Source organism: Suncus etruscus, chromosome 16 (assembly GCF_024139225.1).
Source record: "Suncus etruscus isolate mSunEtr1 chromosome 16, mSunEtr1.pri.cur, whole genome shotgun sequence".
Lineage (NCBI taxonomy): Eukaryota > Metazoa > Chordata > Mammalia > Eulipotyphla > Soricidae > Suncus > Suncus etruscus.
In genome coordinates this window covers 85,163,307-85,178,751 of record NC_064863.1, presented here as the reverse complement: position 1 = coordinate 85,178,751, position 15,445 = coordinate 85,163,307, and the positions used below count along the sequence as shown (strand labels likewise).

Genomic DNA, 15,445 nt, shown 5'->3' with positions numbered 1-15,445 from the left:
TAATAATCCTTAGATCCTTCCATCCATGCAGAGGCAAAATTGCATGGTTTCTTTCTTCTTTGTTTACATTTTTTTGGGCCACACCCGGCAGTGCTCAGGGTTACTCCTGGCTGTCTGCTCAGAAATAGCTCCTGGCAGGCACGGGGGACCATATGGGATGCCGGGATTCGAACCAACCACCTTAGGTCCTGGATCCGCTGCTTGCAAGGCAAACACGGCTGTGCTATCTCTCCAGCCCCTTTGTTTACATTTTAAAAGGAGACATGCTAATAGCTGTTTGAAAAGTGCTCCTCATGACTAATCTTCAGGGAAACACAAATCAAAACAAAATGAGATACCATCTTGTGCCAGTCAGATTGGTATATCAAAAAAGGATAAAAATTAGTCAGTCTTAGTGTGGTTGTGGGGAAAAGGAATTCACTAGTCACTATTATTCACTAACTTATTCACTATTGGTAGTGGTGCTGACTTGTTCAACCTCTTTGGAAAACAATTCTTTAAATATTTTATTCTTTTTTTTTTTTTTGGTTTTTGGGCCACACCCTGTGACGCTCAGGGGTTACTCCTGGCTATGCGCTCAGAAGTTGCTCCTGGCTTCTTGGGAGACCATATGGGACGCCAGGGATCGAACCGCGGTCCGTCCTAGGCTAGCGCAGGCAAGGCAGGCACCTTACCTCCAGCGCCACTGCCCGGCCCTAAAAATTTTATTCTTAAATATTGAGGTTGGTTTATATGATTCATCCTCCTACTCATCATGAATATTTATATAAATGCATATTTGTATGCATAAACATGCATATTTACATAAAAGTGAATGAATTTTTTCTAATTATTTATTTCAAGTTAATTTTTGCTTGTTTTTTTTGTTTGTTTTTGTTTTTGTTTTTGGGCCACACCCAGCGGTGCTCAGGGGTTACTCCTGGCTGTCTGCTCAGAAATAGCTCCTGGCAGGCACGGGGGACCATATGGGACACTGGAATTCGAACCAACCACCTTTGGTCCTGGATCGGCTGCTTGCATGGCAAACACGGCTGTGCTATCTCTCCGGGCCCCAAGTTAATTGTTTTTGAAGAATTATTTGAACTTTGTTTTTAGTGACCTGATTTTTAAAAATCTATGTTAAAATAAAGTAGAAAGTGTAATTGTATCTGTTGTGAACTGAATGATGTAGACTATGCCTTTGAATATGTTTGGAGTTATTCGTTTCTTGAAAGACTTTCATTGCTGTGAGAATCTGTCTTTTTATTTATTTTTTTTTATTTAAAGTTTTATTTTAGGGACTGCAGTTTACAATACTGTTATTTAATATAGGGTTCCATACATAACACCTCATCACACCCTATCCTATACTATTCTCTCTCCACCATTTTCTTATGTTTGTCCCTTAATTCCCCACTTTCTTCCCCTGTGGTAGCTTTACTTACCTAAGATTTCATATATGAGAGATATCATCCTGTGTCTTTTCTCCCTTTCTGACTATTTTCACCCAACCGGCTATTTTCTAGATCCATAATAACAGATTTCATCGTTCATCTTTTCCATTGTCTGTTCATTTGCTTTAAGTTTTTTTTCCCAATCTCTCCCGCTGTATGAAATTGTTATTTATCTCATCTTCCACAGCACCAAGTCTATTCTCAGCTTCTGATACGCTGTCCCAGAGCTTATTCATTTTGTCATTCACTTTGCTGAGTTTTTCAGGCCTGTTAGTTGACATGTTATTTCAGTTTGGAGTTTTGTGACTTCTGTCTTCATATTTTCTTGGTTCTTATTAGTGTTCTGTTCAACTCGATCCATGGTTTCTTTGAGTTCGTTGAGCATCTTCCATATTGCTAGTCTAAAGTCCTTATCTGAGAGGTTGATTAGTTGGTTGGTTATTATCTGGTCATCAGAATTGTCATCTTCATTCTCTATGTCTGATGCTGGCCTGCATTGTTTCCCCATTGTCACACTTGTATTGTGGATTTTTCTATGTGTTGTGGTGGTATTCATTGGCTAAATGATGTAGGCAGCCACACTCCTCTGGCTCCGCCCTTTCTGGGTGGGTCGACTTGCCTCCGAGGATGAAGCCTCACACTGGATCAGATCTTAGGCCCGACAGCAGAGAAGACAGTCCAGAGAGAAATGCTGGGCTTCAGTGATCCAGCACAGTTCTTGGTGTGATTTTTTTCTTCTTGTTGCGATGATGTTCTTTCTTAGAAAGAGCAAACGTCCGCGTAGCAAAGCGGAGCTAAGTGCTCTTCTAGAGCCTCTTTTTGGCCCACTCCCAAGAGGTTCACGCAAGAGGATAGTAGACAGACACACACAGGCAGCACTCACAATTTTTCACAGTTGGGCCCCATTGGGCAGGCATAGTTTCGTGGATTTTCCCAGCCTGACGTCACAAACGGGACCTGGCTTCTGCAAAGCATAGCCGGTTTTCACATTATGGAGCAGTTCCTTGGCGTTTCCGCCCTAGAATTGGCCTCTGGGAGAGCGAGTTTTCTGGAGCCTCTTTTCAGCCCACTCCCAAGAGGTTCACGCAAGAGGACAGTAGACAGACACACACAGGCAGCACTCACAATGTTTCACAGTCGGGCCCCACTGGACAGGCATAGTTTCTCATCTTTTCTTATAGTTGTTGAACTGTAAAGTACCAAATCCTTTAGTTCTGTCTCTTGTTATTGTGGTTTTCTTATATCTGACCTCATATTTTCTTGCTTGCACCATTTTTTCTCTGACCTCACTCAAAGGGAGCTCCTTTGTGGGGATCAATTAGGTGTTACTCTCTTCCTGCCCTGTTGAAATTATCTGACCAATTTTGTCTTTTCTAGTAGTTTAGAATTTTCCAGGCTTTCAGTGTTATTTTAGATTTGTCCCTATTTTGGGTGTAGTTAAGTGATTTACGAAGATATTCATAGTTAAGTTTTGGACATACAATGTTTCAGTACCAGTCTCACCACAGTGTAAACCTCCCTCCGCCAGTGTTTCCAGAGTTCATCTCACACCTCCACTCCCCCAATTCCCTGAATCATAACAGGTAATTTAAGTTTGGTTGTTAAAGTTTGGGTCTCATGATTTCATTATTGTTGACTCTGTGGCTTGGATATTTAATTCTTTCTTATTTATTTATTTTTTTTAATAATAGATACTATATTTTAGAAACCCGGTTAAAGTTTAAAATGATAGTTATTTAGCATGGAATTGTATTAATACATGCATGGCTTTTAATTGGCCAAGTCCAAATATTTATAGTTTTTACAAAGTCCCTAGTTGCCACAAATAGTAGGGTTGTACAGTTAGGGCAGAGAAGGGACCACTGTAACAGTGATAGTATAATATGATCACTCTCACTCACATACTTGATTTTTTTAAGTTACATTTGTGAATATGAATTTATATATAAATTTATATAATATATAATTTTTTCTTTCTCTTCTACTTCATTGCTTGCATATAAAATGTCATGGATTTTAGTGTATTGATTTTGTAGACTGCCACTTTGGAAGTTTTTTTTTCTGTGAGTTAAACATTATTTTTTGTTAGCATCTTTAGGGTTTTTTTTTTAGTCAGATCATGTCATCTACAAATTCTAGTTTGCTTCTTATTTTTCTTTTTTTGGTTTTTGGGTCACACCCGGCAGTGCTCAGGGGTTACTCCTGCCTCTATGCTCAGAAATCGCCCCTGGCAGGCACAGGGGACCATATGGGATGCTGGGATTCGCACCACTGTCCTTCTGCATGAAAGGCAAATGCCTTCCCTCCATGCTATCTCTCCGGCCCTGGCTTCTTATTTTTCAACTTGGATTTCATTAATATATCTCTTTCTTGTCTAATTGTTATACTGTATTGAAAAATAATGCATGGGTAACCTTATTTACTGCTTGATCTTAGAGGGAAAGTTTTCAGTTTTTCTCCATTGAATATATTAGCTATATTGTGGTAAAAGACTATTGAGCCAGAGTTTTTTCAGTTCCCAGTTTTGAAAGCTTTGATCATGAATGGATGTTGAATCTTTTTAAAATTTTGTTGTTAATTATTGATATGACCATATTTTAATTTTTGACTTCTTGATATGCCTATAGTATGTTGTTTGACTTGCATATTTTAAAACATTCTTGCATATCTGGAATAAATTTTATTTGATCATGGTATTTGATCCTTTTACTATATTGTTGGACTTGAATCAGTGGTACTTTGTAGTTTTTAAAATTTTGGACAAATTTAGGGGGCCGGAGAGGTAGTATGGAGGTAAGGCGTTTGCCTTTCATGCAGAAGGTCGGTGGTTCGAATCCCGGCATCCCGTATGGTCCCCCCCGAGCCTGCCAGGAGCAATTTCTGAGCACTGCTGGGTGTGACCCCCAAATTTTTTTTGGACAAATTTAATCTAATTTTTTGTGCATGGTATCTTTGTCTACTTTTGGTATCAGAGATGTTTACCTTATAGAAATTGGGAGGATTCTGATTCTTTGACTTTCTGGAAGTCTGGGCCTGGGCTTTAGTGTTTGGAAGAAGTTTTTTGATTACCATTTTGATTTTATTTCTGTTAATCAGTTTTTTTCAAGTGCTCTGTTTACTCCTGACTCAGTCTTGAAAGACTCTTAAGAATTTATCCATTTCTTGTAGGTTCCCTAATTTCATGGTATCTTTGATGCGTAGTATTTTTTTTTTATTTAAAGAAAATGCACCATAAAACTGATCATAATGCATTTGTTTCCAGATAAGTGAAAGCAGGTACTGAAAAAAAACTACAAAGAAAATATGAGGTGCTGGAGCAATAGCACAGTGGTAGGGCATTTGCATTGAATTGCATTGGTTCGATACCCCTGCATCCTACACCCAAGCCAGGAGTGATTTCTGAGCACAGAGCCAGGATTAACCCAGAGTGTCACTGGGTGTAGCCTAAAAACAAAAAACAAAACACAGAATGAAAATTAAATTTAAGGGGCCGGGTGGTGGCGCAAGAGGTAAGGTGCCTGCCTTGCCTGCGCTAGCCTTGGATGGACCACAGTTCGATCCCCCGGCGTCCCATATGGTCCCCCAAGCCAGGAGCGACTTCTTAGCACATAGCCAGGAGTAACCCCTGAGCGTTACCGGGTGTGGCCCAAAAACCAAAAAAAAAAAAAAAAAAAAAAAAAAAAGAAGAAAGAAAAAGTTATAGTAGCAAGCATATTTGTGAAAATTAATGTATTTCCAATGAAGTCATTAATACAAAGGCAGAAGATTTAGTAAGCTCTTGTTAGCTGTCAATTCTATAAAGTTGAGGTGTTCTTTTAGGGATGACAGCATCCAATAAATGAAATCAGGAAATTCAAAGCATGATTACTGACTTTTAGGGACATGTACTCAGCTGCCATACCGCCTGGAAGAAGGAAGATACTGAAGGAGGGTACCCAAAATTACTCCAAAAAACCCTGGTGATATCAGCCCTCCAAAACAGGCATACTGAAGTGTGGTCAGATTTGTGTTCCCAAAGGGAATCTTAGAGGATTTTAAAGAATTAGAAAAGGGGACATATGGGGGGGTGGAGAGATAGCATGGAGGTAAGGTGTTTGCCTTTTATGCAGAAGGTCATATTGGTTCAAATCCTGGTGTCCCATATTGGTTCAAATCCTGGTGTCCCATATGGCCCCCTCCCCCCCACCCCCCCACGCCTGCCAGGGGCTATTTCTGAGCAGATAGCCAGGAGTAATCCCTGAGCACTGCTGGGTGTGGCCAAAAACAGAAGAAGAAAGGGGACATAGGAAGTAAATCGAGGCCTTTGATGTAGTTCCCATTTGTATCTTAATTATTTTCTATTGGTCTTGTTTTCCTATTGCCTTTCATCTGACTTTTCCCCCTTGCCCTGGGGACAGGCTTTGTTTGGACTTCATTAATGAGAGGCAGGGGAGCTTGGAGGAGAGCTGCTATCTAGGCTTGTGGTTCCATGTGGTGGAGCTACTGGCCTGCGGTTGAACAGCTTGCAGTGTGAGTTTTCTTGCCTGCTATAACCTTCATATCTGTGTGGATTACTTATTGCAGGGAATTACTACTGGGCCAGCTTCTCCTATCCTCCCAGATAGGGGGTATTGGATATCCCTTTCCAATCTGGGAACTGTGGGATAACCAAACCTCAGCCCAACTCCCAAAGAACAATTCATTACAGAGGATCAGTGATGAGATAGGGCCATCTGGGAAATGGTGATTCTGGGAGATGGAGGCAGCAAGTGTGTCTATGGCAGGATGAGGGCTTGGCCACCCTGTCCTCCTGAGATGGCTAGCTTTTTGCTGCGTGGGCCAGTGTAGCCATATAATCTTTCTCTGCTCAGTTCGCATCTCCTGAGAGAAAAGAGTGAGTCTATGGTGCTGGCCTGGTTAGAACATGGCGATTGCATTTGTCAATGTATAGTAGTTTTAACAGTCCTTTGCATATTTGTTAATTATTTTTCTCTTCTTACCTTACTTTTCTTTGTTGGTGTTATCTAGTAGCTTAATCTATACAGTTAGATTATTTATTTGGTCCTTTCTTGTTTCCAGATGTACTCTTGCCTTGCTATGTACTTCCATTTTTAGACAGCTTTTGCTTTAATCCTTATGTTCTACTAATTCATGCTTTCATTTTATTTCAAAGAATGCTTTGGTTTCTTTTTCCATTTCTTCTTTGCCCTTTCAGTTGTAAGTTGTTTTATAAGTATTTGAGGTTTTCCATAGTTTTGTGATTCATTTCTCTACTTTCAAAGCATATTTAGCTTGAAACTAAATATTATTTCTATCTTGTTAATTTTATGGAGATATGTTTTGTGTTAGAGCATGTGGTCTGTTTTGGAGAGTGTTCATTTCATAAGTCATTGGAGAAGAATTTGGATTTGAATAACCTAATACATGTCTATTTGGTCCATTCTTCCTTTTCTTTTTTAAAGGCCAGTGTTTCCTTATTGACCATTTGCCTCGTTGCTTTATCCAGCAGTTAGAAGACTATTAAAATCTATTACTACTATATTTTGTTGTCAGTTTGTCTCCAGTTCTATTAATATTTGTTTTAAATATCTCAACGAGAAAGAGATTATATAGAAGATACTCTAAAGTAGTGTCCCAAAACATCAAGTTGCCTAGGAATCAACATAACAAAAGATGTGAAAAACCTATATTCGGAAAACTTTAAGTGACTTAAAGAAATAGAAGACCACCTTAGGAAATGTAAAAAAATTCTGTACTCATAGATTGGAAGAACTGCTATTTCAGAATGATTATCCTACCTAAATTATTATATATTTTCAACAAATCCCCCATATTCCATTAATTTTATTAACTACTTCCACCTGCCTACTTTTTTCTTTTTGGTTTTTGGGCCACACCCAGTGACGCTCAGGGGTTACTGCTGGCTATGCGCTCAGAAGTCGCTCCTGGCTTGGGGGACCATATGGGAGGCCGGGGGATCGAACCGCGGTCCATCCTAGGCTAGGGCTGGCAAGGCAGAACCTTACCTCTAGTGCCACCACGCCGGTCCCAGACCTGCCTACTTTTGACTCATCTTATCACTCTTTTTTAAAAATTTCTTAAGCTGTGCCATTAGTTACTTAGGTAGGCCTCTTTTCTGTTCTGATGAATGCTTGTGAAGGTATAAAAAAAAACTTTTTTTTTTTTTGGGTCACACCACCCCACGGTGCTTAGGGTTTACTCTTGGCTCTTTCCTCAGAAATTGCTCCTGGCAGGCTTGGGGGACCATTGGGGATGCTGGAGATCAAGCCCTGGTCCGTCCTGGGTCAGCGTGTGCAAGGCAAATGCCCTACCATTGAGCTGTTGCTCTGGCCCCTAAATTTTTTTTTTTTTTCTTTTTTTGGTTTTTGGGCCACACCCGGTGGTGCTCAGGGGTGACTCCTGGCTGTCTGCTCAGAAATAGCTTCTGGCAGGCACGGGGGACTAAATTTTCTTTTTAATACCACTTTTTGTATCCACAGATTCTGATAATTCATTTTTCATTCTCTTTTGTTTCCAGTCATCTTTTGATTTCCTCTCTTATTTTGTATTTGGTCCACAGGTTGTACAGTACTGATCTATTTAATTTCCAAAATTTAAAGTTATTTCTCCATTGTCTGTAATTTGTAATTCACCCTATTTTTAGTACATCTTAGTCTGATAAGATAGCAGAAATAATTTCTACCCTTTTGATTTTATGGAGGTATGTTTTATGGCCCAGGATGTGGCCTATTTTGGAGAATATACCATGTGCATTGGAGAAGAATATGAATCCAGCTTTCTGGAGCTGAAGAGCTCTCTCTATATTTATTAAGCCATTTAGTAGATAATGATAATCATTTAGTAGATAATAAGATTTCTATTTCTTCCTTTAGAGCTGTTGTTAGCTGTTGTTAGCCTTGTTGACCTATCTATCAAGTGGTGACACGTGGTGTTGAAGGCTCCCACTATTACTGTGTTGCTATTGATGTCTTTTCTTCAAATTTTTCAGAAGTTGTTTTAAGTATTTTACTGACCCATAATTGGGTGCATATATGTTTAGAAGTGTGATTTCTTGTTGATGTAACATCCCTTGATTACAAAGAAATGTTATCAGTCTTTTATAACATTTCTAGGCATGAAGGCTGTGTCATCTAATATTAGTATACCCACCCCAGCCATTTTAAGGGAATTTTTTTCTTGAATGATTGTTCTTCAACTTTTGACTTTGAGTCTATATTTGCTGTGACTTTTAAGATGCATTTCTTTCAGGCAGCAGAATGTTGGAATTATATTTCAGATCCATTGCTACTCTATTTCTTAACTGAGGCATTTAGTCCATTGGCATTGAGGGAGATGATTGTCAAGGGATTTAATTGAATCTTTTTGAGTAGTTTGGTGTGTGTCTTGGGTCTGCCTTGCTTAAAGTAGACCCTTTAACTCTTTTCTGTGTGTGTATTGGTTTTGATTCTGTAAAGATTCAGAACTGTTGTTTATCTGTGAAGCTGTGTATTCTTCCTTCTAACCTGAGTGAAAAGTCTGTCTGGGTAAAATATTCTTGGCAAGGCATTTATTTATTTATTTATTTTTTAGTTTTTGGGCCACACCCGGCAGTGCTCAGGGGTTACTCCTGGCTGTCTGCTCAGAAATAGCTCCTGGCAGGCACAGGAGACCATATGGGACACCGGGATTCGAACCAACCACCTTTGGTCCTTGATCGGCTGCTTGCAAGGCAAACACCGCTGTGCTATCTCTCCGGGCCCAAGGCATTTATTTTATTGAGTTTTATCACTACATCCAACCATTGTCTTTGTCCTTGAGGGTTGCTTGTGATCAATTAGTTGTAAATCTAAGGATGCTTGTTTGTAATTTCCCTTTTTTATTTCTGTGCTTTCAGTATTCTTTTCCTATATGTGATTTTCATGATTGTGACTAGTGAGAAGGAAGCCTCAGGCTCCAAAACCAGCACCTGGAGCGACCCAAGTCTGGAAGGAAACACAGATGCAGTAAAATCCATACAATGAAAGGGGTAAAAACAGGTTCAGTACTCCAACATGCAAGCCAGGAATTCAAACACACAAGCCTTCCACTCCTTGGGGGCAGATAGCATAGTGGAGGAAGAAGGAGAATGCAATGCCTTCCTGAGACCCCAGCTTTTTATTAGCAAGAACAAGATTGCACTCTAGGATGGAGAATGAATACTGAGTAAGGTGGAATCCAGTAATCCAACACCAGGTCACACTCTGGGATGGAGAATGGAACCCAGTAATGCAATAAGTAGAATATGTCTTGTGGTGCTTTTTTTTTTTTTTTTTTTTTTTTTTTGGTTTTTGGGCCACACCCGTGACACTCAGGGGTTACTCCTGGCTATGCGCTCAGAAGTTGCTCCTGGCTTCTTGGGGGACCATATGGGATGCCGGGGGATCGAACCGCGGTCCGTCCTAGGCTAGCGCAGGCAAGGCAGGCACCTTACCTCCAGCGCCACCGCCCGGCCCGTGGTGCTTTTTCTTTTCTTTTTTGTTTTTGGCCCACACCTGGTGACATTCAGTGGTTACTCCTGGCTATGCGCTCAGAAATTGCTCCTGGCTTGGACCATATGGGATGCTGGGGAATCGAACCGCAGTCAGTCCTAGGCTAGCTCAGGCAAGGCAGATGCCTTATCGCTTTTGCCACCACTCCAACCCCTTGTGGTGCTTTTCTTTGGATCTCCTAGCTGGTACTCTTTTGGCAACAAGTATGCAGTTGCCTGCACTCTTTTAGCTCTAGTATCTTCTCCAAAATGATATTTTTGACTGTTGATTCTTCATGCTGGTTTTCTTCCTGGGCTCTGGGGTGCCAATGGTACTTTTATTATTGGTAATGAATTTATTCCAGAGGGTTTTTTTTTTTAGATAATTTCTTTAAGCAAATGGTTACAATAATGTTTGTACTTGCTTTTCAGGTATCAAATGCACACCATCCTTCACCAGAGTAACTTTCCCACCAACAATATTCCGACCCCACACCCAGCCTATCTTCAGGACTTTGATGGGTTTAGATATTTTTTCTTGTCAATTTCTTTAAGTATATCTTATGATGGTTTTTGAGTCAATAGTTTCTCGCTGTGGGTGGCCATTGTGTTCTAAGTTTCTTTGAAACTTTTCTTTGAAAATTTTCTTTGAAAATTCAGAAGTTTTGCAAATTATCATCCTATTTATTTATTTTTTAATTATCTTTATTTAAACACCGTGATTACAATATGATTTTATTTTATTTTATTTTATTTATTTTTTTTTTACACCACCCATCACAAGTGCAACATTCCCATCACCAATGTCCCAAGTCTCCCTCCTCCCCACCCGACCCCCGCCTGTACTCTAAACAGGTTCTCAATTTCCCTCATACATTCTCATTATTAGGACAGTTCAAAATGTAGTTATTTATCCAACTAAACTCATCACTCTTTGTGATGAGCTTCCTGAGGTGAGCTGGAACTTCCAGCTCTTTTCTCTTTTGTGTCTGAAAGTTATTATTGCAAGAATGTCTTTCATTTTTCTTAAAACCCATAAATGTGTGAGACCATTCTGCGTTTTTCTCTCTCTCTCTGACTTATTTCACTCAGCATAATAGATTCCGTGTACATCCATGTATAGGAAAATTTCATGACTTCATCTCTCCTGACAGCTGCATAATATTCCATTGTGTATATGTACCACAGTTTCTTTAGCCATTCGTCTGTTGAAGGGCATCTTGGTTGTTTCCATAGTCTTGCTATGGTAAATAGTGCTGCAATGAATATAGGTGTAAGGAAGGGGTTTTTTTAGGCAAGAAAAGGATATCAAGGGAATCCAGATAGGAAAGGAAGAAGTCAGGCTCTCACTGTTTGCAGATGACATGATGCTCTACTTAGAAAACCCCAAAGACTCTATCAAAAAGCTTCTAGAAACAATAGACTCATATAGCAAGGTGGCAGGCTACAAAATTAACACACAAAAATCAATGGCCTTCCTATACACCAATACTAATAAGGAAGAAATGGACATTAAGAAAACAACTCCATTCACTATAGTGTCACACAAACTCAAATATCTTGGAATCAACTTGACTAAAAATGTGAAGGACCTATACAAGGAAAACTATAAAACTCTGCTCCAAGAAATAAGAGAGGACACGCGGAAATGGAAGCATATACCCTGCTCATGGATTGGCAGGATTAACATCATTAAAATGGCAATACTCCCCAAAGCACTGTACAGATTTAATGCGATCCCCCTAAAGATACCCATGACATTCTTCAAAGAAGTGGACCAGGCACTTTTGAAATTTATTTGGAACAATAAACACCCTCGAATAGCTAAAGCAATCATTGGGAAAAAGAATATGGGAGGAATTACTTTCCCCAACTTTAAACTTTACTACAAAGCAATAGTTATCAAAACAGCATGGTATTGGAATAAAGACAGGCCCTCAGATCAGTGGAATAAGCTTGAATACTCAGAGAATGTTCCCCAGACATACAATCATCTAATTTTTGATAAAGGAGCAAAAAATCCTAAATGGAACAAAGAAAGCCTCTTCAACAAGTGGTGTTGGCAAAACTGGGTAGCCACTTGCAAAAAATTGAACTTAGACCCCCAGCTAACATCATGTACGAAGGTAAAATCCAAATGGATTAAAGACCTCGATATCAGCCCCCAAACCATAAGATATATAGAACAATACGTAGGTAAAACACTCCAGGACATTGAGGCTAAAGGCATCTTCAAGGAAGAAACTGCACTCTCCAAGCAAGTGAAAGCAGAAATTAACAGATGGGAATATATTAAGCTGAGAAGCTTCTGCACCTCAAAGGAAATAGTGCCCAAGATACCAGAGCCACCCACTGAGTGGGAGAAACTATTCACCCAATACCCATCAGATAAGGGGCTAATCTCCAAAATATACAAGGCACTGACAGAACTTTACAAGAAAAAAACATCTAATCCCATCAAAAAATGGGGAGAAGAAATGAACAGACACTTTGACAAAGAAGAAATACAGATGGCCAAAAGACACATGAAAAAGTGCTCCACATCACTAATCATCAGGGAGATGCAAATCAAAACAACGATGAGATACCACCTCACACCCCAGAGAATGGCACACATCACAAAGAATGAGAATAAACAGTGTTGGCGGGGATGTGGGGAGAAAGGAACTCTTATCCACTGCTGGTGGGAATGCCGTCTAGTTCAACCTTTATGGAAAGCGATATGGAGATTCCTCCAAAAACTGGAAATCGAGCTCCCATACGATCCAGCTATACCACTTCTAGGAATATACCCTAGGAACACAAAAATACAATACAATATGATTTTAGTTGTATGATTTCAGTCATGTTAAGAGCACCCCCCTTCACCACTGCAACATTATCTCGACCAACGTTTCAAATCTCCCTCCTCCCCACCCCACCCACACGTGTACTTGAGACAGACTTTCTACTTTCCTCATTCATTCACATTATTAGGATAGTTCTCAGTGTAGTTATTTCTCTAACTGCACTCAATCACTCTTTGCGGTGAGCTTCATGTCATGAGCTGCACCTTCCAGAACTCATCTCTTTTGTCTCTGAGAATTATTGCAAAAATGTCTTTCATTTTTCTTAAAACTTATAGATGAATGAGACTATACTGCGTTTATCTCTCTTCCTCTGATTTATTTCACTCAGCATAATAGATTCCATGTACATCCATGTATAGAAAAATTTCATGACTTCATCTCTCCTGATGGATGCATAGTATTCCATTGTGTATATGTACCAGTTTCTTTATTCACTCATCTGTTGAAGGGCATCTTGGTTGTTTCCAGAGTCTGGCTATTATAAATAGTGCTGCATTGAATATAGGTGTGAGGAAGGGATTTTTGTATTGTATTTTTGTGTTCCTCGGGCATATCCCTGGGGAGTGGTATAGCTCAATCATATGGGAGCCCAATTTCCAGTTTTTGAAGGAATCTCCTTATCGCTTTCCATTAAAGGTTGGACAAGACGGCATTCCCACCAGCAGTGAAAGAGTTCCTTTCTGTCTCAATCCCTGCCAACACTTCTTGTTCTCATTCTTTGTGATGTGTGCCAATCTCTGTGGCATGAGGTGGTACCTCATAGTTGATTTGATTTGCATCTCCTTGACCTTTAGTGATGTGGAACATTTTTTCATGTGCCTTTTGGCCATTTGCATTTCTTTTACAAAGTGTCTGTTCATTTCTTCTCCCCATTTTTTGATGGGGTTAGATGTTTTTTTCTTGTAAAGTACTTTCAGAACCTTGTATATGTTGGATATTAGTCCTTTATCTGATGGGTATTGGATGAATAATTTCTCCCACTCAGTGTGTGGCTATTGTATTCTGGGCATTATTTCCTTTGAGGTGCAGAAGCTTCTCAGCTTAATATAGTCCCATCTGTTTATCTTTGCTTCCACTTGTTTGGAAAGTGCTGTTTCCTCCTTAAAGATGCCTTTAGGCTCAATGTCATGGAGTGTTTTACCTACGTGCTATTCTATATACCTTATAGTTTCAGATCTGATATCAAGGTCTTTAATCCATTTGGATTTTACCTTCGTACATGGTGTTAGCTAGGGGTCTGAGATCGCTTTTTTGCAAGTGGCTAACCAGTTGTGACAACATCACTTATTGAAGAGGCTTTCTTTGCTCCATTTAGGATTTCTTGCTCCTTTATCAAAAACTAGGTGGTTGTATGTCTGGCAACATTATCTGAGTACTGAAGCCTATTCCACTGATCTGAGGGTCTGTTATTATTCCAATCTCATGCTGTTTTGATAACTATTGCTTTGTAATACAGTTTAAAATTCAGAAAAGTATTGCCTCTTATATTCCTTTTCCCAAGGATTGCTTTAGCTATTCGAGGGTGTTTATTGTTCCAAATGAATTTCAGAAGTGTTTGATCCACTTCTTTGAAAAATGTCATGGGTGTCAGAGGAATCGCGATAAATCTGTACAATGCTTTTGGAAGTATTGCCATTTTAAGGATGTTAGATCCTGCCAATCCATGAGCAGGGTATGTGTTTCCATTTCCGTGTGTCCTCTCATTTCTTGAAGCAGTGTTTTATAGTTTTCTTTGTATAGATCCTTCACATCTTCAGTCAGGTTGACTCCAAGATATTTGAGTTTGTATGGCACTAATGTGAATGGGGTTCTTTCCTTAATGTCCATTTTGGTGTATAAAAAGGCCATTGATTCTTGTGTGTTAATTTTGTAGCCTGTCACATATGAATATATTATTTCTAGAAGCTTTTTGGTAGAGTCTTTAGGATTTTCTAAGTAGAGTATCATGTCATCTGCAAACATTGAGAGCTTGACTTCTTCCTTTGTATCTGGATTCTCTTGATATTTTTTTCTTGCCTAATGGCTATAGCAAGCACTTCCAGTACTATGTTGAAGAGGAGTGGTGAGAGCGGACAGCCTTATCTTGTACCCGAATTTAGAGGAAAGGCTTTTAATTTTTCTTCATTGAGGATAATGTTTGCCATTGGCTTGTGGGAGATGGCTTCAACTAGATTGAGAAAGGTTCCTTTCATTCCCATCTTGCTGAGAGGTTTTTTTTTTTTTTAATCAAGAATGGGTGTTGGACCTTATCAAATACTTTCTCTGCGTCTATTGATATGATTATGTGATTTTTATTTTTCTTGTTGGTTGATGTTGTATATGATGTTGATAGATTTACGGATATTTAACCATCCTTGCATTCCAGGGATGAAACCTACTTGATCATAGTGAATGATCTTCTTGATGAGGCATAGGACCCTATTTGCCAGGATTTTGTTGAGGATCTTTACATCTGTATTTATCAGGGATATTGGTCTGTAATTTTTTTTATTGTCAGCATCTCTATCTGGTTTTGGTATTAACGTAATGTTGGCTTCATAAAAGCTATTTGGAAGTGTTCCTTTTTTTTATCAGTTTCATGAAAGAGCCTGGTCAGGATTGGTAGTAGTTCCTCTTGAAAGATTTGAAAGAATTCATTCGTGAATCCATCAGGGCCTGGGCTTTTGTTTTTGGGTAAA

At 39.4% G+C, this 15,445-nt stretch overlaps 1 protein-coding gene across 1 annotated transcript in view; it reads left to right on the top strand.

Moving 5' to 3' along the window:
- Positions 1–15,445, top strand: part of RAP1GDS1 (Rap1 GTPase-GDP dissociation stimulator 1) — a 153,397-nt gene that overhangs the window by 3,757 nt on the left and 134,195 nt on the right. The gene's annotated exons all lie outside the window — the stretch shown is intronic.